Here is a 26,359-nt window from a genome sequence, read left to right as displayed (position 1 = left end):
CCAGCCCGGAGCCCTCTTGTGCAGCCTGAACCCCTCATCTCTGGCCCCACCACAGAGCCCACACCCCCAGCTCAGAGCCCATACCCCTCCTGCACCCCAACCCTCTGCCCCAGCCTGGAGCCCTCTCCTGCACCCCAAACCCTTCATCCCCTGGCCCCACCCCAGAGCTCACACCCCCAGCTGTAGCCCTCACCCTCCTCCCACATCCCAACACCCTGGCCCAGACCAACTAAAGTGAATGAGGGTGGGGGAGAGTGAGTGACAGAGGGAGGGGACATGGAGAGAGCAGGGGTGGGGCCTTGGAGAAGGGGCGGTGCGGGGCCCCAGGGAACGGGTGGGACAGGGCTGTTCGGTTTTGTGCGATTAGAAAGTTGGCAACCCTACTTGTATGGAGCATGCTCACACAGACTGAGCATGCTCAGTAACACTGCTGAAACCGACTGCCCTCATTCTGCGCCACTGTGCCCCCCAACCCCCCCCCCCCCCACACACACACACACACACAGTCGGCAGGCATGGTGGTTTGAGCATTGGCCTGCTAAACCCAGGGTTGTGAGTTCGATCCTTGAGGGGGCCATTTAGGGATCTGGGGCAAAAATTGGGGATTGGTCCTGCTTCAAGCAGGGGGTTGGACTAGATGACCTGCTGAGGTCCCTTCCAACCCTAACCTTCTATGATCAGTTCTATGATCAGCCTCTGATGTACAGAAACCCCCACTCTAAGTATCAGGCCTCCTGCTAATACCATAAATACCTTACGTAACAGGAAAAAGGAAAATGACATTTTAAGGGTGCCCCAGACACTGGTGTAAATCCAGAGCAACCCCACTGAAAGCCGGCTGCAATGAACAATAGATTCACAGCAGTGTCACTCAGACCAGAACACTGTATTAAAGGTAAGTTATGCCGGTAATCATGAAACTCAAAATAGGCTGGTTTTTCAACTGGAAAGTCAGTCTGTGTAAAGAGCTGGCTACGAATAAAAACGCAATATGAGCACTGAGCTGGAGCATATTTTCTACCATGTAATATCCAGTGCCCATAATCTTATGGGGAATATGTGCACGACATGATTCACTACCCTAGAGATAGACAACCTTTTCAGACACTTCTGCAGAAAGCAAGTTGCCTCAGGTAACAGCCAAATACTACTCACTCTAGCATGCTCCCACGTCATCTACAGTTCTCCCTTTTTCCACGGCTTCCTCACTCAGCAAAACACAACCAGCGGTCTAGTGACAGGATAACGTGCTTTAAAAGCGTGTGCTGAAATGATGTCTCAGGTGAAAACTTCATTTATTTAAAATACCACTCAACTTAAAATATGTGGAGGGAAACATACAATGTTAGCACGTCCAAAGGTTCAGGATTTGTCTCTAGATGGATGTTTTATGGGAGTCTGAACTTCCCATTTAAAGCCATATAGAGAGAATATCACAGAATAGATGTCACTTTGGCATAATACATCAGAGAAAACACTAGCAAGAGTCAGATTGCCAAGGCTCAAAACCAGCAATTGACTTTGAAATGTGGCAATCAAAGCTCATGAATAGAAGTTTTTTAGTTTTAGATAAGAAACAACCTCAACCCCGCCCCAAAACCCCCATGTCTCTTCCTGCTCTAACCTTTACTCACTGGGTGTTTGCAGGAGAAGGGGACTACTGTAACAAACTGAGGAGGACCAAAGACACTTTTTGATGAAAAATTAAGAGTATCTTTTTAAGATGTGAGACACAATGTGCATAAGAAATTGAGCTCTGACGCTCAGCACTACCTGCTCAGAACTCAGCCTGCCTACTATTAGTGAAAGAGAAATCTTGGTCCTTTGGGACTGGGATTCAGGTGATGTCTGTTCATTTCCCACCTCTGCCACAGACTTCACCTGTGACCCTGGACAAGTTACTTAACCTCTCTGTTCCCCAACCCCCTCTCTATAAAAGGGAGAAAAAATGTTATCATCTTTCTCCTACATTTTCTCTATCTTGTCCATTTGAACTGTAAAATCTTAAGGGGAGGAACTGTCTCTTACGTACAATATGCATGTACAGCACCTAGCGCAGTGGGGTTCTTATTTCAGTTGTGACAACACTACAGTACCTCAGTCTTTGATCTTCTAGATATTACAGTCTAAGATGCATTAAGGCAGGTCAGTAACTGAATTGGAAACATCACTGTTGCCCTACATAGCAGCCTGTTTGGCCTCTGAACTCCTAGATGGTTTTTTCCCCTCTATTGAAAGCCTTTGAGTTGTCAATTTCAATAGAAACTCAAATCTGGAAACAGCCCAGTCACCTGAAATGTTAGCAGCAGTGGCGGGCAAAAGCGAGAAGCACAGAAGCCCGGGCTGGGATGCTTTCAAGTCAAGCCTGTGATCGCAAAGCTACTCTGCAAACTGATCAATGCTTCAACTGTAGCTTCTTAAGTGAAAATAAAATAGAAAGGCGCCCAGCTGCCTCTGAAGTGTTGTACTGCACAGCAGCCGCAGAAGGGAAGAATACAGCTGATGTGCGTGTCTCTATTGAAGCTGGGCCACCCAAGGCCAGCAGCACTCTGCACACAAAGGAAAGTTTCCTCAGCACTAGAGCCCTTCCAAGATAGCTGGGGCCGTTTCACTCCTCCGATCTGGTTCCTGGAAAAAGCAAGTAAAACATCAGAAACCAACCTTCCCACTGAGCCCAAACCAACTCCCATTGAAGTTACAGTGGAGGGGAGGCCCTGTTTGAAGACAATGACTGGGCACTGAGAGAGACTAATCGATTAGAAAAAAGAAACAAGCCAGGGCTGGAGACTGCTCTGCTGCTGAAAGCTCCAGTACATCTTCCATTGAACTTGGATTACTAGAGTTACAGTTAGAGTGCAAATGCCTCAGGGCACGGACCTCAGGTTGGAAACATGTCTGTGCCCTTGTGATACTACAGAAATAAATAATAATATACCTTCATCCAAAATAATTTTAAAAATTGGGGATGAGGGATTTACCCTCTATGTTTTTTCTTTTACTCCTTGTTTTGTTTTTTTACTGAATTTAAGAGCTGAGATTACTCAACTGGGACAGCTTGTTCCTGGTGCCTTATTTGAAACCATGCCAAAAGGTACATAAGAATGTCAAGATCTTGTCTTTTCAATACAGTATTTACAAGTCGACTGATTTATGGTGAAATCTGGATATGACGCAGCTCCATCTAGACTTTTAACCTCATTGGAGGAGGTGACCCAGGTGCAAGCTGGAAGAAAAGGTTTCATTTCTAAGATATGTACAATTTTGATCGAAAAAGTTGTTGACAAGAAAACAACCCAGATGAAAAGATGGGAGAGGGATTTGGACAAAGAACCTGATCTGGATGAGGGGGTCACTATCTGGAAAAGGAGATATACATCTTCCATCTGTGTAGCTGAGAAAGACAATTTTTATAAATTACTGTACAAATGGCATTTTCCCCCAGTTAAGATCCATCATATTTTTGCTATTGGGGAGGTGCTCTGTTGGGGAGGCTGCAGGGGAAGGGGAACATACTTGCACACGTGGTGGTTGTATCTAGGAATTAGACAGTTCGGGGAGAATTATTAATGAGATTAATTTTATGACAAAATGCCGGCTTTCTAGAGATCCCTCAACTGGCTGCCTTAAAGCTCCAGTAAAGGATCTACATTTTAAACAGAATGGCAAATTAAAGTCTTACCAAATATGTACACAAGAGAAGCACTGAAACGAGAATAGGTATTCAGAAATTTCTGAATCCTTTCTAGTGTACTCAGTAGAGGAGGGCTCCCCAGTCAGCAAGCCAGACTCTGAAGTCAGGTTATTTGAATATTAACCTGATCCTGAATAAGTAATGTACAATGCAGTATGGTTACATTTTATTATAATTTTGCCTTAATAAGAAGGTTTTTTAAAATTATGCTGAAATACTAGTACGTTAAGTTTTGAAATCATGTTTTAAAAGTATGTATAGTAAAAGCTGTGTTATCTAGCACTTTATCAACCGGAAAGCTCTATTAACCAGCATTTCTGATCTCTCCCAATACAAATCTTCAGTCTAGTAACCGGGACTAGTATACTGCCCGGGCGATTACACCATTGCACATTCTGCCCTCTGCTTTGATGCAAAAGAGGCAGACGACAAGTAAACAAGCTGATAACAGGGATTTATTCAAAAAAGATGCTCCCAGGGTGTGTCAAAGGGTCATGACAGATTCAGCCCAATCTCCTACACCTTCTACAGCGACAATGATAATTGATGTTGATAACGATGACCCCGAGGCACTGCAAGATCCTGAAGTACCTTCTGAATCATGTTCAGTACAGTTTTAGTGTTAAGTGTATTTTGAGTGATCTGGGTGTACACCATGCACAGCTCATAGTGATATGAAGTGTCATAAGATGACCTACTGTATTGAAAACTTTACCTGTCCACCCCTCAGTGCCTCAAGAAACCAGCCACTCTGCAGGGCAGTACTACACTGGATTGGTGAGTACCTGTCGACGACTTTATACTTTATTCATTTTATTGTATTCTAATTCTTTGAAAATTGGTATTCCATCGGTAAGCATAACTCTTATTTAACGGGAATTTTTGACTAACCGGCACCCACCATTCCCCCAATATGCCAGATAACAAAACTTTTACTCTATTTCACTGATTAATAATGGGGCAAATCCTGACTCTTTGTTCAGTTTTTAAATTATGACTGAGTAAGGACTTCAGAATTTGAGCTACTAATAATGCATTAAGATATTTCAAGCCATAGGTTTTGGTGTAATAATTCGCACCTTCCGGGTTCTTAGGCACAAAGCCTGAGCCCATGCAAGTTGTAAATTACTATACTGTAACTCTCACATTGCTGTGTCCCATTTCTTAATACTGTGTCTGATATTCCATAAACCATTCATACAAAAAGCATGGGAATCATTATCTCTTCTACTTACAGAAACTTTAAAGTGTAAACATATTGAAACATAGTGAAGAACCGCTGAAATTAATACAAACCTAGAAGACACAAACTCACCTAGACATTTTTGTCTTAAGAACCCATCTAAAAACATAGGCGCAGCTTCTCTCCTGCCCCAAGAGCTGCTCAGCTCTACCAATTTTGCCGCCACAAGCAGTCGCCGCCGAATTGCCGCTGTGCCCGGAAGAGCAGCGGAGCTGCCGCCAAATTGCCACTGCGGGACACGGACTACTGCCCCATTGTGAATGCCACCCCAAGCACCTGCTTGGAAGGCTGGTGTCTGGAGCCGGCCCTGCTCAGCACAGGAAGTGGGAAGGCCATCAGGAAGCTAGTTATAACTCCACAGTTTGCAAGCTGTAGCTGATCCATCCCTCGTCCCAACCAGGCATAAGTTACAGCAGCCTAGTGGCTGTTCTAATTCATGCCAGATGGCTCTGGTCCCTAAAGGCTATTCCTGCTGGAATTCTGTGCCACCGCGCAATACAGAATTTGCACAGAATTAATGTTCCCCACAGAATTTTATTTTTTCACACAGAATTTGTGATTTCCACCAAAATGCTTCCCACTGTATTTAATTTCAGTGAAACAGAAGATAACTGTCAAGACACATCAAGTTCTGTATTAATATGCCAAGTGAGGAATCTATTTGTCAAAAAACATTTCCTGAATCTTTTTTGCTGTCTATATTGTTATAGACATACTTGCTGACAGGTCTTTTGAAATAAATTACCAAAATAATTGAAACTGGTGTGATTATATTGTGTTATTTTGACCTATAAAAGATGTAGAATTTTAAAATACCATGTGCAGAATTTTTTTAATTTTTGGCACAGAATTCCCTCAGAAGTACTAAAGGTGAATACCCCAGCTGCACTCCAGCCCAGTCAGATCATGTCCTCTCCTCTCCCTCCTCGTCACATCCCCCATACCTACATGGCAAGGCAAGACTGATATAGAAGCCAGCTCTGCCTAGATACTGTTTAGACCAGTTGAGAATTTCTCTCCCACCAGGGAAATTCTCAGTTGGGCAGCTGTGGCTAGATTCTGGGTCCTTTGGAAGCACAAAGGGGATGCAACTGGGTGAGGGAATCTGGCCTGTAGCTTTATGATTAATGTAGTTGTTTTCTACTGTCAAGCTAAAACTATGCAAAATACTAATACTATAGAGAAATTCCTTGCAAAGTCCACTGTTTCCACAGGAACACTATATACAGGCTATTCATGCCCACTACAGCATGGGCACGCTATGAGAAAAGAGGGAACCTATACAATTTGCCTGTGGCAATATATTTTGAATTTCAATGAAAAACAGAAGCTATTTTGATGGCATTTTAGCAAAGTTTGCTTCCTGTTTTTTCAGCCAGCTACATTCATGAGTGCCAAGGAGGAAGCCTGGTAATTGTGCCAGTCGTATTTACAGCCCCAGAGGCATGTGGGTTGGCTGTGCTAGAGGGAGCAATGGTTGATGAGTTAAACAGCATAGCTCGTCAGTGCTCAGGAGGTATCATGTCTTTCAAAAGGCAAGGGGCATCCGATTTTCACCTGTGGCCTAGAAGATCACAGCTCAACCCAGTAGGGGCACTTGGGCCAGTGTGCTGGTGCCAGTTAGAACAGCCAAAAGGCTGCTCTAAATTATACCTGCTGCCAACAGGGTCTTCATGACAGGTGGGAATTGCTGGGGCTCAGGGCAACTCCTGGCCAAAATCCGGTGAAGGAGGTGGCCCAGCAGCTGCTATGCCTGCCCTACACCAACTGCAGGCAGTGTCATAACAGCTCTATATTAATTCAGTTATTAACAAAATTTGGCATCCATATTAACTTTAAAGATAGGAAGTAATAAATAAATCTCTCATATGAAGCACCCCGAATATACCCTCTGGAGTCTGATTCTCTTCTCAAGCCAGTGGGCGAATTGCTAAGGTGCAAGAAAACATAGGTATTGTCATCACTAGCACAATGGTAAATGGTGTAACAGGATTTGTGTCACCCTGGTGTTTTCCAGTACCTAGATGCTGCCCTTTGTATAGCCTATAGGGCTAGTTAGCCTGCTTGCTTGCATATATATCTTTTCTTATGGGGTTGATCATTGTTACATTATAGGTTTGTTATTTGTTATTATAATAGGTTTATCAATTTGTATTAGAGTATTTTAGCTGTAATGCAAGGAACCTACAGGCAACATCCTGTATGTTAAGCTAAGGCAAGTTAACATACATATGAGGGAGACCTTTACCCTAGATAGGTGGTGATGAGCTAAAGCATATGGTATATATGTATGTATCCTTCCACATAGATAAGTGGGCAAGTTAAAGCAAGTTGGTAGGTAAAGCAAGCCAAGTTCATGGCCTTTTTCAGACTTAACAGATACACCACAAAGAACATGGAAACAACCAGTTGGGACAGAAATAAGGTGAGGATGAGCTAATGGTCTCTAATAGTTACGGATATGTCATTAATACGCACAAACATGCCAGCCTATAGAGTAAGTAAGTGTACCCTAACATTTTTGTGGGCAAGGAAGTTAAGTTTGGACATGGAAGGAGGGCACTTAGGGCTCAAGCCCTATAAGAGAAGCAACCCAGGAACCATATACAATGGAGACGTCTCAGAGAGAGCACGTAGACAATGTAGACTGCTTGATCCACGTGATAGCAACAGGTCTTTTCAGCAAGCTGGAAAAAGCTATAGAAGAGGGGAAGTGACATCACTTGGCCTCTCTCCCACCACAACTCAACACCTGGAAACATGTCTGGAGAACAAAGGCTGGGAGGGTGTCCCGAGGTTAGAAAGGAGAATCCCAACCTGTGTATTAAGGAGCTATACCATCTACCAGGCTGAGACATGGCTTGATTCAAATCCTGTCCAGTTTATAGAACTCAGATTGTTATTTTACTTTTATTTCTTAGGTAACCAACTTTGATCTGTATGCTTATTATTTATAATCACTTAAAATCTATCTTTCTGTAGTTAATACATCTGTTTTATATTTTTTGGGAAACAGTGTGTTTTAGTTGAAGTGCTTGGGAAATCTGCTCAGGTTGCAAGGCTGGTAGAACGTTCTTATGTTCACTGTCCTTTGTCAAGTGGCAAACTGTGTAATAAACTTACACTGGTCAGGCTTTTGACCAGGGCAAGACAGTACAGCCCTGAGGTCCTAGGCCTGGAAGCTGGGAGAATTGGCTGGAGCCTCTGTCTATTGTTGGTTCATGAGTGGCTGGCAAAAGCATTCATGTAACTCAGCTGGGTGTGTCCCTGTGGATGTCTGTGTAAGTGCAGTACCTGGAGAGGTTTGTGGCTTAACAACAGCATTACAGTATGAGCGGGAGCCCTGATTGAAGGGACAGAGGGCTCAGCGGTACCCCAGTTCTAGGTTGCATCCCGGAGAACCTGTCACACTACTCTCAGTTGCAAACAGTACCACAGCTGGCTTCACTGGGAGCCAGATACACTTCCAAGAGCAGAGTTGGACCCAAACCATAGGTTCTTATACAGAACACAACAGCAGCCTGGTTCTAGTTTGCACTCAATCTGGCAGGTGCTGAGGAGTAAATGACTGTTTAAAAAAAGGTCTGAAGTACAGCAGGGACCAGACTTGTAGGACATTCAGCGTTTTTAAATGTTCACGTCCGGGTTTAAATAATTTATAACTAAGATTTCGTAACGTGGACTTTACGAAGGAAAGTATATTTCAGCAAAGAAAATGATCCACTTTCAGTAGCACATGCTTTCCTGAGAGCACTGATACAGTACATTTAAGCCATCCATTTAACTTAAAGTGATGGATTGCCTGCACATGCAAAATTGAAAGGTACTTTATTTTTAGGCTCAAGTGGTAAAACTTCAACCTGACATTGAAAACCATCACACAGATTTAATGACCACACAGTTTGGCCAAGCCAACAGTTTGCTGACATTCTGTCCGTGGACGTAAAGCGTCTGCTACAGAGCTTTCTCAGAGTGATTTTTTTTAACCTAGGAGTTTTAAACATACCATATGGCAGACTTCAAGCCCAGAAACAAGAAAACAACAACTTCAATTACTATTAGTGTATTTATGCAGCTACTGCAAAAGTTAGTATAAAGGGCATACATTACTTGGTGTAAAAGTCAGTTCCTTCTAAGAAAAAAGAAGGGAATATGAGAGAGGGGGAAAGGCAGGGATGCGGGGGAAAGACGCACCAAAGGGAAAGCTGGTGGAAATGATGGGAAAGGCAGCATGAAAGAAGAAGAAAGCAACAAGAGAGGATGGATTGCCCCAGTGTTTAAGGCACTCGCCCAGGACTTGAAAGATGTGACTTCAATCCCTTGCTCTGTCACAGACCTCGTGTGGAACCTGGGCTTAGCGTCTCCAGGCCTTCATTCCCCATCTGTAAAATGGGGGTAATCCCACTTCCCTGCCTCACAGGGGTGTTGTGAGGATAAATAAATATATTCAAGATTGTGAAGCGCTTTGAGAGCTATGGATGAAAAAGTGCAATGTAAGAGCTAGGTATTATTATTGCTATTACTGGAGAGGAAGCGACAGAGAAGCTGGGAGACAAAGTGTGAGGAGAGGAGTTAGTGGAGGATTGGCACAGAGGTGCGGCGCTTGAGTGAAAGGCTCTGGAGACGTTGTGCCTGGGGTGGTCAGAGGCAGGAGGCCTCCAGAACCAATGTGAAAAGTGAGCTCACTAGTCTCAATTACTACAGCTGTAGGACACCGTGTCTCTCTCCTCGGCACAGCCTTGCAGCCACTTCTTTGTTCAGGAAGAGGACGGACCTCACGTCATACGTCACCTAGGGAGCATTGAAGAGAGCTCACAGGCCACCTTGCACCTGAGAGTGCAGGTAGCCAAATGATGGCTGCCCCTTCCAGGGAAGCAATGGGCTGGAGGAAGGCGTTCCCTGCATCCTTGCTCACCCAGCACCCCCAAGCAGGGTGCAGGGAATGGTTTGGCCCGTTGCGTTTCAGATACCAGGAAGCAGTTTTCCTTGGCAGCCCAGCTCTGCCCTCGTTCTCCATGCTTTCTCGCCACAGGAACAGAACATTACATTTCCAGTGCTACTTTCCCACTGGCACTTCGTACCGAGTCACCGAGCATCGCACAACGTGACTTAACCAGACATAACCCAACATGCAAAAGAGACATTTTCCTCTCTGTACGTACAAAATGCTATTAGGATATGACTAGATCAGGGGTAGCTGATTTTCAGTGGCATTCACACTGCCTGGGTCCTGGCCACTGGTCCGGGGGGCTCTGCGTTTTAATTTAATTTTAAATGAAGCTTCTTAAACATTTTTAAAACCTTATTTACTTTACATACAACAATAGGTTAGTTATATATTACAGACTTATAGAAAAAGACCTTCTAAAAACGTTAAAATGTATCATTGGCACGCAAAACCTTAAATTAGAGTGAATAAATGAAGACTCGGCCCACCCCTTCTGAACGGTTGCCGACCCCTGGACTAGATAGCTCAAAGTTCAACCAGATCATTCCCCTCAACTGCAAAATGATTTCACACATTGCACTCTACACTGGCTCCAAGTTAATCGGCTGCAAATGGAACTACGTCTGTCAATACTACCCCCAAATCCCTCCTTTTGTCTGGCAGCCTGAGAGAACCAAACGCACAGCTCTGAAAAGTGAAATTTAATTACAGCTCACTGAAAAAGCTACTGTCCAGCACTAAAACATCCTTGGTGCACTGACATAGAGGTTACCAAGCAGCCGTATATTTTGTTAAATGAAAGTGTTACCCACACAGCCACACCAGGAGCTGCACGCCTAGCCCTGGAACCTTTATGAGTAGTAGCTGGCAATGATGAGGCATAGACATCTCTCTGCAGCTTTACAGTCCAGAGGCCAAGGCCAAGACTTACCAACAGACCAGTGATTTGGGGTGCCCAACTTGAGACAATTTAAAGAGTTTTGTTTTTCAGAAGGTGGGTTTTCAGCCTTTCCTGAATATCCATCCCCTTTAAAATGTCTTGAATTGGGCACCCAAAATCACAGCTTGAGGGCTAAGTACCCTGCCCCCTCTAGCTTTCCCTCCGTTCCTCTCTGCCTTCTCTAGTCTTATCTGGAACAATAGTCTCTGAAGTTGAGGGAAGGAGGAAGGGTCATTATGGCTCTGTGGCACCAACAGCAGAGAACAAGAGTTGCTGTTGATAAGTAACCCCCTTTGATTTTGGAGGCAACATTACGAAGGAGAAACAGGGTTACTTATCAGCAGGGATCCTAGACATCCATTTGTCACAGAAACACACTGAATTTGCATTTTTTACAGAGAATCTTTAGTTTATATATTTTGTGAAAAAATAAAAACATATACAGGAGAACCCCATTTATCTGAACCTCCATTATCCAGCTCTCCATATTAACCGAACCAGGGCTGACAGCCCGAGCTGTCAGCCCTGGCGGCAGTAGGCTGATAATCCGAGCCCTGCCACCTTGGGCTGACAGACATAGAAGTATTTGGTATATGTAAGAAATGCAAACTGCAATTCTCTTAATTTTATTTTATTTTATTATAATGATTGATGACACTGATAAGCTTTGAACTTGCTTAAAATTGTAAATATATGAATAAAACATTGCATTCAACTGATACCTACATATATTGTTGCTAGGGAAACTAAAATTCAGCGTTTCATTTTAATCGTTGAAAAATTTGGATTTATGGTTTTTAATAGGAGAATTTTGGGGATTTTTTTAACCACAGAATACTAGGATCCTGCTTACCAACAGTAACTCCTGTTCTCCTCTATTGCCTCCAGAAGACCCCCTCTGAAGGTAATTAACTAGTAGGGACCTCGTCTAAGAGGCAGGTTGAAGAGCCCTGCTGAGTGAATAGTAACTGAGATACTGTCTGCCTGAAACCTATATCTCTTCTTTTTGTGGCATCCAGACAACAGTAAGCCATGAAGATGTGAACCAAACTCCATACAGCAAGCAGCCCTACCGGTCAGAGCTCAGGCCACATTGTGGATACCTGCCATTGAGCTGACTGAATCTGAGATGTTAAGGCACAGGAATATCAGGTAGTCCATGACATGATCTGATGCATTTACACTTGTGCTCACTTTAAGGCCCCTTTGCACAGCCAGGGCAGGGTAAAGTGTAAATAAGAATCAGGTGCGTACTCTTAGAATATCTTTCAGCAGAGATGTCCTGAGTTCCGAATGTTTCTCTACAGGCCACAGACAGTTTATTAAACGTTCAGTGACAAAAAAGCTGATGGTTCCTTTGACCCCAAGGGGGTACAATCTCTGCCTATGGAGCTTTGAGGAAACCACAGGCAGTGACATCAACTAATTGCGATGAAAGCCCAATACAACCTTTGCTACAAATTTGGGATGAGGGCTAAGTACCACCTGGACTTTGGAATATGATATCAGGTGGGCTGGCCATGCCATGCACGCCTCTGGTGCGAGTGAATTGCGCCCACCGCCAAGCATTTGGTGAATATCCAGCCAGTTCAAAGGCTAGTATCTTGCACTTGTAATGAACTCAACTTGATTATTTTGCATTTGCGTTATCGAGAGGTGGAAGGAGGTATCTCAAAGGTCAAGGACCATGAACCAGTCTTGAGAGTTGAGCAGGGATTATGCTGCCCAGAAGAATCAAACAGAATTTATATTTTCCTTAGATATTAGTCCAGTTTGCAATGATTCAAAATAGGATGAAGTCCAGTGTTTCTTTAGGGAGATACAGAAATAGACTATACTAGAGAATCTGGCACTACTTGTATGTCTTCTGTCTTCAAGGCAGCCAGGGCCTCTTCTTGTAACAGTTTCTCATTAAAGGGAGCTCTGAAAAGGGAAGGGGAAAGGAGCTGGGGTTTGACATTGCCTTGAAATGGAGGAGGTACCCTTCTTTGATGATCTCTAGGACCCAGTGGTCTGAAGAAATAGCTTGTTATACTTGTCAAAAATGAAACACACAATCCCAAAGTGCGGGGGCAGGGAGGAGAAGAGTGAGGATCTGGATCTAATCAGCCTTGCTGCCTGGATGCAATACCACAGGTCCCTGGGTCTGAGGAGGAAGATCTGTATCTCTTCTGATGCGGTCAGAAAGATTTTTCGCAGACTGTCTGGGCATCTGCTAGCAGCCTGTCCCAGAAGGTATCTACTGTGACTGTCTCTTGTGAAACCTACAAGCAAAATTTTCTGCCGGACGCAGACTGTTCGAAATCCAGAGGTTTAGCCATGGTTCGGTGGCCTCTGATTTCTCCAAAACCTGAAGCATCTCTGCACTAAGAAGCTCTGTTCTTTCAAAGGGCAAATCCATTAGTTTGCCTTGAGCCTCATCAGAAAAGGCCAAATTCAAGAGCCATCCATGTGTCCCAAAGGACACAGCAGTGGCCAAAGACCTGGTAGCTGTATCAGCTACATTACAGAATGCCCTCAGAATATTTGAGGTCCTTCCAACCCTCCTTAAAACCTTCCTATAAAATTTTGGAGCAGTGCTTATTTTCCACTTCAAAACATGTGAACCCTTTGAAAGCCACGTCTGCTTGACATTTCAAATGTATGGAGCAGTGACAGTGGAAGGGCCCTGTTTGAAATTTTCTCTGTGTGCTGTGCCCTAGAGAGAAGGTGGCGGAGAGAGAGAGTCACGTATTCTACAGCTGTTCCCCCTTTTCCTCGCCCAGGTTTTCTCCCCTCATTCCGATGCAGTGGACGTGCACTCATATTAGCCTGGGTCTCACCAGTTCTCCACATCTGTTACGGAGGTGGGCTGTCTTTCCTGAGTCAACAAATAAAGTTGGAATTTAAGACAGGCAGGCAAGACAGAGCGTCACACAGCAGAAGCAGCACACCTGAGAAATCAGCAGAGTTTAGGTGAGAGAGTCTTTTCACAGCTCTTTGATTCCGAGGCCAGAAGGGGCCACTGTGATCATTCACTCTGACCCCCTGCAGAACACAGGCCACAGAACCTCGTCCAGGGATTCCTGCCTCAAAAGCAAAGATTTCTGGTTGAACCAGGGCATCTTTTTTAAAAAGATCGTTGCTCTCAATTTACAGAGTCCATGTGATGGAGGATTACGCAGACAGTAAAGCGTCTTCCGCAGCAGCTGTAACAGGTGCAGCAGCCTATTTCCACTGGTATCCCAAAGTGTTCCCAAAGCATTACTAAGCCTGAGGACATGTACATTGCACGTAGTGTCACAGGACACAGTATGGTGATCCACACAAAATAAAAGAAGATAAAACTCAGGCAGGAGCAGCAGAATTAGACAGATCTTCCTGCCAGGTCCGCAGCCAGGCTTCTTTCCCTTGGTTGTAAATTCGTAGTCAAAGCATAACCAAAACTGACCTGTACACTCAGCCAGGCACATGCTGCCCTGTGCATACTGTAACAAACCTATCTAAAGGACTTTATACTAAACTGGGACATTGCCCTTTTAAATAGAAAGTGCCCTCCTAGATAGCTTACGGCCATCAGAGGGCGTTCAGATCAGCCTGACCTGGGGAGAGCAGAACTATTGTAACCTGTATCCTTACATCTTGTGTCTTTTTAACACTAACTAACAAGGTATTTCTATTAAGTGTGCTTAATTGTGTCTCTTGCTGACAATAACTGAAGATTGTAAGAAGTGGTAGATTAGCCACTGGGCCAACGGTGTCCAGGCCCAGGGTTCCTGGCCAACAGAGAGGCCCCTAGAAAAATGGGTGCCTCCCCACCCTGACCCCGCTCCCTGGTAAGCCCCTGTGCCCTGACTCCATTTCCCCAGCAGAAAGGCCCGGGGGTGCTCCTACTTGCTCTGGCCCAGGACCCCACAAGCCCCTAATCCACCTCTGATTGTAAGCCCTACTGGAAATTCCAGTCGAGTCCATATGAATATTTCAGCAGGTCTCTGTTGGTTTCTACCGGTCTCTGCTGGTTTCATTTGGAGAATCAATATCCTTAGTAACCAGGAGCTCAACGGATCTGTTGTTTTGTTCAAAAATGCAAAGTAATGCACACTGGAAAACATAATCCCAACTATACATATAAAATGATGGGGTCTAAATTAGCTGTTACCACTCAAGAAAGAGATCTTGGGGTCATTGTGGATAGTTCTCTGAAAACATCCACTCACTGTGCAGCGGCAGTCAAAAAAGTGAACATAATGTTGGGAATCATTAAGAAAGGGATAGACAATAAGAGAGAAAATATCATATTGCCTCTCTATAAATCCATGGTACACCCACATCTTGAATGCTGCGTGCAGACGTGGTCACCCCATCTCACAAAAGATATATTGGAATTGGAAAAGGTTCAGAAAAGGGCAACAAAAATTATTAGGGGTCTGGAACGGCTTTCATATGAGGAGAGATTAATAAGGTTGGGACTTTTCAGCCTGGAAAAAAGATGGCTGAGGGGGAATATGATACAGGTCTATAAATCATGACTGGTGTTCTTCTGGCTCCACAGAAGAACATCGCTGACATCTAGGTTTTCAGGTCAACCAACTTGGTTCTCAGAACAATAAACCTCTATGCCTTTGGCACAACTCTTTCATTTAGGCAAGCTGATGGGAAACCCAATAATTCATACACCCACCCAGAGACGCCAGACTTTTTTATTAGTCCAAATTTAATCTAATTTAAAGTAGCTGATGGCACAAAAACTGCAGCCTATTCTCCAGCTACCTGACAATTTGCTGATCTGGATTAAATGGAATCCAAATCCAAACCATCTCTGTTTTGGACTTGCGAAAACCAATATAATTTAAAAAGAGATCCCAGGCTTCCACCCTTGGCAGTTTCTAAGACCCTGTATAGCCAGACAGGGCTTGTCTGCTGAACCACACTATGCTCAGGTGGCTAGAGCCCTGCCTAAAGACACAGGATGATGATTCATAGAAGGAGGTGCATCTATGAGAGACAAGAGGCTGGAACGTCTTTCTCTGAGGGGATGAGGGGCAATACAGAAGGATCCTGTAGGGATAATGCCACAAAGAGTCAAGCGTTAGAACACTTAGGCTGTTGTAGTTAGTTGGGACACTAAGAAAGCCATCCCATGGAGAGGCAAGTTAGTTATATATTGTGTGGATGCTTTCTTAGGAGCACGATGGGAGCTCCATCCATTCATGGCCAGTCACAGAAATGGAAGAAATCCCAAAGCTTTTATGTTACATCTCCCTTCTCAACCTTAGATCATTCAGACCAAAGGGGCCCCAGATCTGAAGCACAGCTGATTTGAGGCTTGCTTTTGCAAAGCCAAAACATATCCTCCTTGGGCCATCTCTAAGTTAAAAGCTGGACTGATTCCCCTGCTCACCGGCAGGTTTTCAGCAGGCTACTTGTAACCAGCTGGCTACACTCAATTTTATTACTGTAAAACCCGACAGAGGAGAAAATATGCATGATCCACATTTTTGTTTCTTCCTATGAGGAGCTCTTATCTTAAAGGGAAACTTCAGTAACCAGTTAAAATTAGCTTAGGATCAAATCATGCAGCCATTACTCAGGCAGGGGTTCTAGAACAATTTTTATAGTGGGGGGTGCTGTGAGCCATTGAACCAAACTGTAAATCCTGTTTATAATGGAAACTAATTCAAGTCAGGGGGTGCTGCAGCACCCCCCGCCCCCATAGTTCCAGCACCTGTGTACTTAGGCAAAACTCCCACTGAAATCACGAGGCCTTGTAATGAATTACCGATGAGGATGCAGGAGTGCATTATTGGACAGTAATCTAAACCATGACCTCGGCCTCCCTCAGAAATACCCAAATCCTCAGAGACTCCAAACTCATTGGAAGAAAGTAACTACATCACCGACAGCAATGAGCAATCTCTTTATTAGACATGTGAAGCTTCTCTGACGTATCACAAAAGGTTAGCTGAATTCAACTGCTTAAAAGAAAATTGATAAATATTGTGTAGCCTGTAAAATATTATCCAGTATTTCAAAGATAATTCTAACCTCTACCATTTCGAATTAGTCTGTCACATACTGCCACTAAATGCAGCCTGGAAAGAATGATATATACCCTGAACGTGACATATATTGACAATAATCCCATAGGCAAAGAAAACCCTCTGCTAACCCTGATCATGGGAAGCAGACACATTCCCCTGGGTGTATACATAAATTAGGCAAATAGCCTGTAAAATCTATAGGCCAGTTCCTGGTCTGTGATAAGGCCCCTCTGCGTTGCTCCAGCATAACAGAGGCACCAAACTGCGATAAACAAGCAGCTTCGGATTGTCTCATCATGGAGGAACCCACAGCTGACTCCACATCACCCTCTCCAAGCCTCTGCCCCAGGAAGCCAGACAGGGAACAAAGCAGGTGGTGACCCCCAGCCAGCATAACAAACCAACATAATTTAGAGTAGCCCTGAGATGGCTCTAAATTATGCCAGGATCAAAATTGCTCCTGGCTGCTCCAGGGATCAAGGGAGCACAAAACTGGCCTACAGCCCACCTTCCTTTGGCTGCACTTAGCAGAGCTCTGGGATACAGCACTACATTGCAAATCTGACTCTAAACTCTAGTTTCACTTGAGCTGTTTCAAAGCAGCACAGTATTGTCCTGATAACATTCCCTTATCTTTTCAATGCCACTGCTGCACTAGATGCCAAAATCTCCCTCGGAGAAACCCACATAGTGTTATGCCAAGAGGCACATAAACAGACAATCCTGAACATTCCCCCAAACAGAGCATTTAATTCACCCAGTGATTTAAAAGGAGTTCAGCTCAAGGGGTTATTTAGCAGCCCGGTGAACCCAATGCCAGGTGTACAAATATAGCAAGTCAGAAGAAAGCCACCTCCCCACAGGTCCTGTTGAGATCCTGTCCACTCCAGTCACTTTATTAAACAGTCAGACTCACAAGCAGCGTTCTGGTTTTGATGGGCAAATACAGAATTTAAAGTTAAACCCAGAAGACCAGTCCCTTCCACACTGTGACCCTGAGTAATTTGTGGGCCTCTTGGTCTTCCAGAGCTAGGAAAGAAACTGCTCGTTGGTTGGAAAAAAGAAGGACTATAGCCAAGAGACGCAGGTGAAAGTGGGTTTGCTAATCACGGATTCGGCATTAAAGTGGACAACGTTCAAGTGAAACGCCAAGAAGAGAGGCAAATGCTCTCTCTGATTATGCAGTCACTGAAGAGTTAACTCGAGTTATCTACACTCGAGTTAGCAGGGCCATAAATACCGAGGGACTGGATTAACTGCATAGAGTGACTGGATTCAAGTTGAGGAGTTGTGCTACGCAGAGCCAACGTGCCAGCTGACTCCAGGTGAAATCACCACAGCACTCGAGTTAAGGAGGTTTGCGCGGGGGTGGGACGGCATCTATGCCACAAACACTACTACGGCGCAGTTGCCTGGTAGACACTTGTTACAGCAACGGAGGGGGGTTTCCCCCATCGCTGCAGTTAATCCACACCCCACATGAGGCGGTAGCTGGACTGACAGAAGGATCCTTCCATTGACCTAGTGGTGTCTATACTGGGGCTTAGGTGGGTTTAACCATGTCTCTCAGGGGTGTCAGTTTTGCACAGCCCTGTGTGAGGTAGCTAAGTCGGCCCATGTTTTAGATGTAGGCCAGGCCGCAAGGTACATTTGCATGACAGCTGGGAGCATGCTTCCCAGCTCGAGTAGGCAGATGCACTAACTCTGCTTGAGCTGGTGTGCTCAAAAGAGCAGAGGGGCCGGGGGTAGCAGCACTGGTGGTCGCACTAGCCCGCTAAACATGCATTCAGGGGGTCGGGCGGGTTGGTAGCCAGGCGGCGAGCCCAAGCTTCCACCCGAGCTACCCAGTTAGACTGCTATTTTTAGTGGGCTAGCTCGATAGAGCTGGCGCATTTCTCTACCCATGCTGGGAAGCCCACTTCCCACTGCAGTGCAGATGGACCTTTACGGGTTCACACACAGATGTAATTCTTAGTTCTTCAAGGACCTGATCCTGCATCTGCTGAAATCATTGGCAAAACACCTACTGGCTTCAGTAGTACAGGATCAAGGAGATAAAAATGGAGAAAGTCTTTGTTTCTTTTATGCTAGGGAGAGTTTTACTACATAATCTTGAATGGACACTTGGCTTAGACACCACACATCTCTAGCCAACAAGGAAAATTCCAAATATTTCTCACTATCAGATCTTTCAAACGCTCCTTCTACCACAGTCCTTCTGTACAGAAAATGTCCTTTCCTAAATGAAGAATAATACTAAGGGGATGGAAGGGAGGGATAGCTCAGTGGTTTGAGCATTGGCCTGCTAAACCCAGGGTTGTGAGTTCAATCCTTGAGGGGGCCATCTGGGGCAAAAATTGGGGATTGGTCCTGCTTTGAGCAGGGGGTTGGACTAGATGACCTCCTGAGGTCCCTTCCAACCTTGATATTCTATGATTCTATGAGAACAAAAGATCCTAACTGTTCTGCCATGCTGAATGAACAGGCGACAGTGGAGGACAGGCCTAAAACTGGGCATGTGTCTTTTTTTATTTTATTCTCACTTATTTATTTTGGTTGCAGTAAGACACATGTACAGAGAACAAGAAAACAACCAGGTTTGTACATCCTTAGACCAATACTTGTTAAAGGGAAATATTGTGGCAGAATGATAAAGCGGGACAGATAATTAGTGGCTGAAACATATGCACCAGCAGCAACCATCATTTATAAAACACAAAGCAAAACAATGCACAAAAGGGTATAAAGTGGTCCAGCAAAGCACCTGCTAAAAGCAAAGTAAGTATATAGCAACTAGCTCCCAATACAGCAATCTGTAATCCTGACAGGAATGTGTACAGAAGCAATGGCTTCTTCTCAGTTTCCTCATGGTCTAGCCAGGTGAACCAAAAAGAGGGAGGGACGGATGGATGGACGGATCGATCTCCCTCTTTTGAGGTTCTGTATATATAGGATATTTAGCTCCTTGCGGGAGCAGTGGGTGAGCAGATTATTAGCGAGTTTTGCAAGTCTCTTGAGAAAAGTCCATTTTTCAGTAACAAATTCCAAACCTTCTAGAAACAATAGTTTATTTCAGGCTGGCGTATACAGACTTGTAGCTTTTCAGGTAGCTAGGGCCAGGACTATTTTTTTAAAATTAATTTTGTTGTTAATCATGGGGGGTGATTTTGTTAAGAAAATCATGAATGTTTCCAGGTGAAGTTGCTAGATGCGAGGTATAAAGCTGGCGAGAGAATTTTTAACATACAAAGGTGTTTCTGGATCTCAGCGCATTAATTTTCCTTCGGAAATCATTTTCTTATTGAGCATTTAGTGAAATTTTACTTTTTAATTTGCATGCAAAGATTTTGCTGACTTTTAATTATGTTCATAATACGTTGGTGCAGTTCAGCAAAGCACATGTTCCATTCTCTCAATTAAAAGGAAATCTTAAGAACTGTTGAAGGATGGTAAATTGGGTTTAAATGTCTGGGGAACTACTTTTCTTGTGACGTCTCTCTAGGTTTTATATCGGAGATTCCAAAGCTTTGCCAGCAGCTCTCAGTGCCTTTTTCTGAGAAATTACAAAACGGAAGAAGTGCTGCAGGTAGCTGCTTTGAGCATTTCCCACTGGAGCTGTGGGTAGATCTATAGACAGTCAACAAATGCAACTGGCGCTCTTTCAGCAAATAAGGAGTGACTTCTCGATCACTTGAAATCTTTATATCAATATTGGATATCTTCCAAAAAAAATATGCTCTAACTCAACCACAAGTTGTGGGCTTGATGCAGGAATCACTGGGTGAAATTCTGTGGCCTGCTGTGTGACACAGGTCAGACTAGATGATCATATTGGTCTTTTCTGGCCTTAAAATCTATAGGGCAGATCCTCAGCTGGTGTTAATTTTCATAACTTCATCAATTAACAAAGAGAATAAAAATTCTTGGCGGTTGTAAAAGTGCTTAGATGCCCAACATCACTTCAGCCTTTCCTTGTGTTTGTACGGTGCCTAGCACAACGGGGACACAATCCCGACTGCAACCTCTGGACACTACAATAATACATATAATAATCATAATGCCGCCCCTCTGCTGAGCAGTAACAGACATCCAGGGTGTTGTAGGTCAGCTTCCAGTTGGAGGAGAAATCAGTGATGCAGAGTTTGGGTGTACTATACATGTAACTTGCTTTATATACAAACAGACACTAGTCCTGCAGTAGAGATGGTCAAACAGCATGCAGGACAATCCCTCCTATCTGGAATGTTTTGCAGTGCTGCTATACCTCATATTTGTAACATCTTAATCATCAAAACAGCCATACTTTCAGACACACCAAGGGTAAAGCCATGTGTTTTGCTACTGATACGAACAAGCAGCCAAAGGATTGGGCCGAGGAGATACTTATTTTCAGCCCTATTTCTGGGCCTGACACTAGCAGTTTCACCATCACCTCTAAGCAGCCATTGGCAACAGCACTCGCAGGAGAAGCCATTGCAAACCAAGTAGCATATTTCCCACAAATGCACACAGCTGGGAGCCTTCCAGACCAGCTGAAATGTCTTCTTGCCATTTGGATCACTTTGCAGTCTCACTTTGGGCTTCTTTGTCGCAATATAACAAAAAAACCTTCAAAAACCCAGGTCGCATCTATTGCTCCAGCCATTATCTTAATCTGATTACGTGATGTTTCCTGATGGTAGGCACAGTGGCCCAGAATCTGCTTTCATGGAGACTGGTGCAATCCCATGTGGACGCACCAGTATAAAGCCAGAGTCCTGCAAAGCACTTACAGCCTGTTTCAATGCCCTTAAGTCAATCAGACTCTTTCAATGTCCCTTAAATCTGCACTTATTTTTACTAATTGTGAATAGTGATGTCAAGAGGACAGCTTATATGCTTAAAATTAAGCATGGGCTTAAGAGCTTCTCTGGATCAAGTCTACAATGAGAGCAGAATTTGAATCCATGTAAGGTGTGTAATGCAAACTTGGCATCCACTACAAGCATCTACGAAAGCTGCTGAGATGCTTCCTGAAATCCAGCTAAGTGAGATCCTTCTCCACTCCCACAGCTCATTCAGGATGTACAGACCAACCCTGGTTCTCTTGGCTCTATGGCCAAACACATTCGTGATCAGAGATTAACATCCACTGTACAGTATAATGATGTTGTACACGCTGGGAAAAGACTTTTCTGGCTCTATGCTGGAATCACTCTGGAAAGCTTATATGGTGGTGCTACGCCCATCTCTGCTGCTATTTTGAGCACACCAGCTCAAGCAAAGTTAGTGCATCTGTCTACTTGAGTTGGGAAGCATGCTCCCAGCTGTCATACAGATATACCCTAAGGCCTGGCCCGCACCTAAAACATAGGTCGAGCTAGTTACATCACTCAGGGCGGAGCAAAATTCACACCCATGAGAGACATAGTTAAGCCAAGGTAAACCCTGGCATAGACACCAGTAAGCCAATGGAGCAAATAATTAAGCAATCAATTTGCAAACATCTAGAAGATAATAAGGTGATAAGTAACAGTCAGCATGGATTTGTCAAGAACAAATCGTGTCAAACTGACCTGATAGCTTTCTTTGACAGGGTAACAAGCCTTGTGAATAGGGGGGAAGCGGTAGATGTGCTATATCTTGACTTTAGTAAAACTTTTGATACTGTCTCACATGACCTTCTCATAAACAAACTAGGGAAATGCAATCTAGATGGAGCTTCTATAAGGTGGGTGCAAAACTGGTTGGAAAACCGTTCACAGTTGTTCACAGTCATGCTGGAAGAGCATAACGAGTGGGGTCCCACAGGGATCAGTTCTGGGTCCGGTTCTGTTCGATATCTTCATCGATGATTTAAATAAAGGCATAGAGAATACACTTATAAAGTTTGCAGACAATACCAACCTGGGAGGGGTTGCAAGTGCTTTGGAGGATAGGATTAAAACTCAAAATGATCTGGATAAACTGGAGAAATAGTCTGAAGTAAATAGGATGAAATTTAATGACAAATGCAAAGTACTCCACTTAGGAAGGAACAATCAGTTGCACACATACAAAATGGGAAATGACTGCCTAGGAAGGAGTACTGCAGAAAGGGATCGGGGGGTCACAGTGGACCACAAGCTAAACAACAGTCAACAGTGTAACACTGTTGCAAAAAAAGCAAACACCATTCTGGGATGCATCAGCAAGAGTATTGTAAGCAAGACACAAGAAGTAATTCTTCCACTCTACTACATGCATTGGATGAGGTACACCACACATTGTGATAGGCATGTGTAAGACTCTTGGATCTTGAAAGGTGTGCTGTGGCTGTGGGGAATATTAATCACCGAAACCGTGGAGATATGTCTACAGGTTTTGCAACTGTTGTTCTGGCAGGGTCTGGTGCAGCTTTGAGTTGTTGTGTTCTGGTCTGTGGGGCGCTTGCTTTTGATGATGAGCTTGGCAAGGTTGGGGGGCTGTTTGAAGGACAGAAGAGGGAGTTCAGGAAAGATTTATTTCAGGATGCGGCCCTATCAAGTGTGGGTTGTAACTGTTTGATGATATCCCATATAGGTTTAAGTGTGGGGTGATAGGTGACAAGTAGGCATGTGTGGTTGGTGCAGGACTTTTTTCTGGATTGAACCAAGGTCTCTCAGGATATTTGGGTGGCTTGTTCTGTGATGTGATCTACTTCTCTGGCAGAGTATCCTTGTTTGGTAAAGGCAGTTTTAAGTGCCTTAAGGTGTGTATCTCGGACTTTCTCATTGGAGCTATCCCTCCCCTCTTCAGCTCTCCCCTGAAGCATGCAGTATTAACCTAGAAATGCTGCCCATGGCTCCTTAATTGTTTTGTTTCTGCCCCAAGCTGCAAGTAAAACAATAAATAAATAAATAAAAATCATGCTTGGAAATACAAATGACCTCTTTGTATTTAAACACGAAGTAATTCAGACTAATTGCAATGAAAGTGTTGTCCTCCCCTTTAATGAGCTGTAATTTTATAGACTCTACTCAGGAGATGTTGGTTTCTATTTCATTGTTCTAAGTGGATCATTGGGGAGGTACCATTACAATACACTGGATTTATTGTTGTTCTAGTGTTTTTTTCCCCCAAGAGTTTTATTTCCATTTTTTTCTATTACCTTTTTCGCTTTGTGTGCAGGATAAACTGTACCGCATATTCACAGGGATAAGTTACTACCAGGCAAGAATGCTCTGGGGTGCTGATCACTTCTGAAATCCTGGCTACTTCAATTAGTTACCTAAAAGGGAGCTTAGATGTTTTGACAATCCAATCTCAATTGTACAGGTTTGGAAAATCTGATCCCAGGTCTCCTCATTCCCCATGCTGGGTCTCAGTCACGACACCATCTTGGTCTTGTAACTAGCTGCCTACCCTGATCGCTGAACAGCAGCAACCCATATTTTCCCTTCGAGCGAGTTCATTATCAGCTGAATGGACACAGAAATCACCACCAGACTCCTTATCACGTATGATAGGACTAACTGGATAGTTACGTTCTGCCAACCCAAAAGCCTTCTCTAGTTTCAGCTGAGGAAATTGTCCTGTGCTACCCATCTTAAAAACACCTTGTTGTGTAGTGCTGCGGCCATGTTCCACCCCAGAAACAACTGCATTTCCAGTGCGGATCAGTGACCCCCCGAGCTATAACGTGCTTTTGGAATCTTCAGACTGAGTTGTGCTACCTCAGTACGAAATGATGATGTTACAATTTGCTGTTTTAGGGTGGCCAGGTGGCCAGTTTTCGACCAGAAAGTCCAGTCAAAAAGTGGACCTGACAGGGTCCGGTCAGATCCAGTGACCGGACACCAAAAGTCTGGTTAATGCGGGTGGCAGAGGTGGGGAGGAACTGGGTCATCACCAGTGCCAGCCTCTACTCTACTCTACTCCCTGCGTCGGGAGGCTGCAGCTCCCAGCCCTGGCTCCACGCGAGTGCCTCCTGACCTAAGCAGAGGGGGTGGGAGAGAGGGGGAAAGCGGTGAGCGACGGGAGAGGGGGGAAGAGGAATGAATGGGGGGCAAGGCCTCAGGGGAAGAGGCAGGCTGGGGTGGGGCCTCAGGAGGGAAGAGGTGGGACAGGGTTGGTTCTTGCACTGCTGCTGGAGTGTCCAGTTTTTAAATATTATAAAGTTGGCAACCCTATAAAGCTGTTCGCAGAAGCCGACTGAATCGTGGCCCAAAGTTATACGAGGTGGTACGAATGTGGCAGCTCTTCATTGGTGAATCGGGGGGCGGGAGTCCATTGCTTCTGCTCTGTACGTTAAAATCTAGCTGTCACTCTCCTTACCTGTGTCTTTAGTGTCATCCAGGAAATGTTTACAACAAAAGAGAGGACTAGAAGGCATAGATAGTTTGTAGACTTTTCCTTTTGCCAGGGCTAGCAGACTTTTAGTCAGTAGATGGACATGCAAATGGCTTTTTGATCTAAGTTTGGCAAACATCTGTGCCTTCCTTCACTTGGTCTGGTTTTTTTGAGTGATGGGCAAGTGGGAGGAGTTTACTTCAAGGTGCTTTTTTCAGCACTGGCTTATTTGGTGGCAACCAGTTAGGCATTCAAGAGTGATTCCAGCATAGCCAAAATAGTCCTTCCCCAGAGTTGGGGCCTTTCATTTTCGGTTTTTATTTTATTTAATTTTTCCCAAGAATTTATCAGTGTTTATTACCACAACAACAAATACAGGTGAAAATCAGTGGAAAAAATATACTTTTTCTGGGTAAATACCGGGGTTTATTTTGGTGGACCGAAGGACAGGGGAAAAGTATTCAGAAGATTAATGCTTTGATTAATGGAATTCAGTGTGGTTTTCTGCAGAACTAAAACAGAACTCAAAACAAAATGCCATCTCTGAGTTTAAGAAAACAACCCCCAAACAAAACTTTTCATTTGAATAAACAGTTTGCTGTTGTAGACTTAGAACTATTAGCCTATAAATTTACATATTAGCCTATAAATATTTACACCACTTGCAGGGCATATACTCAACTTCTCCCTTTTCTCCTGTTTTTGTTTTAATTTTCGAATACTTTCTTGAGTTCTGAAATGTATCCTGATACAGATTTTCATTTTCTTTCCATTTTAGTGTGTTAAATCTTTAAACCGTTATCTGCTAACAGCTTGAAATGTGTATGTGGTGAGTGTGAGATTCATCAATATATTCAGATGCGCACGCACTTCAGAGCTTGTGTGCATGCCTCTTTTAATGTGTGTATCTTCCAGACTAATACATAGCCTTAATTCAACAGGCAGCTTTGGATATACACACAGACTAATGCATTATTGGTAATACACATATAGAATCATAGGACTGGATGGGACCTCGAGAGGTCATCTAGTCCAGTCCCCTGCATTCTTGTCAGGACTAATTATCTAGACCATTCCTAACAGGTGTTTGTCTAACCTGCTCTTAAAAATATCCAGTGATGGAGATTCCACAACCACCCATGGCAATTTATTCCAGTGCTTAACCACCCTGACAGTTAGGAATTTTTTCCTAATGTCCAACCTAAACCTCCCTTGTTGCAATTTAGGC

The 26,359-nt window shown here is 44.1% G+C and overlaps 1 protein-coding gene and 1 long non-coding RNA gene across 2 annotated transcripts in view; one reads left to right on the top strand and one right to left on the bottom strand.

Moving 5' to 3' along the window:
• The window catches only part of LOC311521946, a 68,850-nt gene extending 63,239 nt beyond the window's left edge, over nucleotides 1-5,611 (top strand). Inside the window, exons 6-7 of the long non-coding RNA XR_014712010.1 lie at nucleotides 4,422-4,468; nucleotides 4,929-5,611. This is a non-coding gene — a long non-coding RNA (uncharacterized lncRNA). The remainder of the gene's footprint in view (nucleotides 1-4,421; nucleotides 4,469-4,928) is intronic.
• Nucleotides 1-26,359, bottom strand: part of SLC35F4 (solute carrier family 35 member F4) — a 184,379-nt gene that overhangs the window by 109,630 nt on the left and 48,390 nt on the right. The gene's annotated exons all lie outside the window — the stretch shown is intronic.

The sequence above is a fragment of the Lepidochelys olivacea genome (assembly GCF_965140295.1).
Source record: "Lepidochelys olivacea isolate rLepOli2 genome assembly, chromosome: 6".
Lineage (NCBI taxonomy): Eukaryota > Metazoa > Chordata > Testudines > Cheloniidae > Lepidochelys > Lepidochelys olivacea.
The sequence above is the reverse complement of the archived record's forward strand: the minus strand, read 5'-3'. Positions and strand labels throughout refer to the sequence as shown.